The sequence below is a fragment of the Palaemon carinicauda genome, chromosome 10, assembly GCF_036898095.1.
Source record: "Palaemon carinicauda isolate YSFRI2023 chromosome 10, ASM3689809v2, whole genome shotgun sequence".
NCBI classification, from domain to species: Eukaryota; Metazoa; Arthropoda; class Malacostraca; order Decapoda; family Palaemonidae; genus Palaemon; species Palaemon carinicauda.
This window is the reverse complement of record NC_090734.1, coordinates 47,326,901-47,329,400: the sequence shown is the minus strand read 5'-3', so window position 1 is coordinate 47,329,400 and position 2,500 is coordinate 47,326,901. Positions and strand designations below refer to the sequence as shown.

General features: G+C 41.7%; 1 pseudogene; it reads right to left on the bottom strand.

The window, feature by feature from the left end:
* The window catches only part of LOC137647984 (uncharacterized), a 49,410-nt pseudogene extending 47,576 nt beyond the window's left edge, over positions 1 to 1,834 (bottom strand).
* Positions 1,835 to 2,500: the final 666 nt, after the last annotated feature.

The following is a 2,500-nucleotide window of genomic DNA, read 5'->3' as shown; positions in this document are numbered from 1 at the left end:
TTGCTGCACTTTTAGAGAGAGCATCAGCTACCTTGTTAGCCTTACCTTCTATGTGGTGAAAACCCTTTATATTAAATTCTAACATTCTCTCAATCCATCTCGCTTGACGAGAGGTCAAATCACTTTTATAATACAAATCAGGTAAGGGGCAATGATTGCTTTGCAACTCAATCAACTGACCTAATAAAAAGAACCGATGCCTCTCAAGAACCCAAAGAATAGCCAAAGCCTCTTGATCGAATGTACTATAATTCTTTTCTGCCCCTTTTAATGCCCGGGAAGCAAAACAAATGGGTTTCTCTCAGCCTTTATTATCTCGTTGAGACACTGCACCACCAAAAGCTACGCTACTCGCATCTGTTGTCACTAAAAACAGGCGATCAAATCTAGGATAAGCGAGTAATTCATTGCTAGTTAAGGCAGTTTTCAAATGGTTAAAGGCCCTTTCTTCTTTCTCTCCCCAATTTATTACCTTTGTTTTTTTAAAGCATCTAAGGGTCTTGCTATCTCTCCAAAACCTCTTATGAATATGCGGTAATACCCAGCGAGCCCAAGGAACCCAGCCACTTCCTTAGAGTTACGTGACCTGGGGAAATCTGTAATAGCCGCTACTTTACTGGGGCAGGGTTGGATACCTTCTGGGGTTATTATGTGACATAAAAATTCGACTTGTTTACAAAAAATTTGCACTTTGTCAAATTTATTTTCATACCTTTACGTCGCAATGTTTCTAAAACTTTACGAATATTATTATTATGTTCTTCGGCGTTTACCCTATAATTATGATATCAACTAAATAAACAAGAACCTTATGACCAATCAAGGGCGACAAAACCGCCATCATTACTCTTGAGATATGACTCGGGGCATTTTTAACACTGAAAGAAAGAAAATTAAACTGAAATCATTGATCATTAGCTATAAATGCTGATTTACATTTACTGTCTTCCTAAATGGGTATTTGATAGTATCCAGATTTTAAATCAACAGTTTTAAAATATTTGCTATCCCCTACTTTCACACGTAATTCTTCGATTGAGGGCAAAGGGAATGCATTATCCTTAGTGAATGCATTCAATTTTCTATAATCAACACAATCTTACCGAGCCATCCTTTTTCTAACAGCTACAATTGAAGAAGCTCAGGGGGATTCGCTCTCCTCAATTATCTCTTGTTCCTCTAATAATAATTGATTAATTTCCCTTTCTATCTCTCCCTGGAAATGAATGGGTACCTTATAAGGCCTTGACCGGCTCGGCTCCGCCTGCCCAGTTTCAATGCTAAAGGGAAATCGATCATTCCTCCCGAGTGGCTTATCTCCAATTGCAATTACTTCAGAATAATTGTTGAAAATATCACTAACTACAGGCTGGTATTCTCTGGGACAATTTTTGTGCTTGCATAACCAAATTCTGCGTGCGTTCGTCTGTGCGGGCTGGAGTTGTGGCTCCCAACAACCCATTATAAGTAATTTCACATAACTCTAATTCACACACAGTAACTTCCTAAAAACAACTCTTTTATTAGACAAAATAATTATCTTTATATCAGCTTTGTTCTCTTTAATTTCTGTCAAGACCTCTAATATCAAATGGGCCCAATTGTCATGAGGTTTAACACTAACCTTGGTTCCTTCCGCCAGAGGGCGACACGGGTCCACAGATATGCTCGCAAGGGTCTGGGTGGACAACACTTCACCTCTCTCAGATATAGCTGATACTTTACTTAAATGTCTCTCCGAGCTAACACACTCTCTTACTGCCCAAAAAGTGCAAATTTGATTATTAGATAAAAAGTCTTTCCCAAGTATAGCCTTAATTCCTGTAATTCCCATGGTGGGCAAGACAAAAAAAATCATGTTTCAACTTCACAAACCCCACCTTGAACTGGATGATTGATGTATGGTTTATGTGCAATTTATTTCCTCCTGGCGTGTCAAGAACAATAGATGTGGTGGCGGTATTGGATTTGAGGAGATTTTTTTTTCAATCAATGAAACACAGGCTCCCGTGTCAATCAGCGCTTGGATGCATTTATCTTACAGGTCGATCCTAACTCCTAACATTCCCAGCCGGCCATTACGAGATATGGGGCACGGGCCGATGATCTCCACTGACGCGCCGCTGCCCCCTGGTCCTCTCTCTAGTGCAGCAGGGATTAGTTCGGGGGTACCGATGGAGGTCCCAGTGCCTCCTCAGTCACGTCTGTCGTCACTGCTTTTGATGTCATGCGGGGGACCATCAAACTCCCTCGTCTCCCGCTTCCTGTCCGTGCGGCCCAGCTCACCCTACCTGGGCGTTTTTTGCTGGGCACTCTCGATATAAATGACCATAGGGCTCACAAGTGTAACAGCGGGGAGATCCTTGGGTAGGGCATTCCATTCGTCGGTGCCCCTCTCCCCCACAGTGCCAACAAATAACCATATAAAGATGGGTTTACTAATCTGCGAACATGTTTACGGGCAATTGCCTTTTTATATCCTTCTGGGAGATTGGCACTC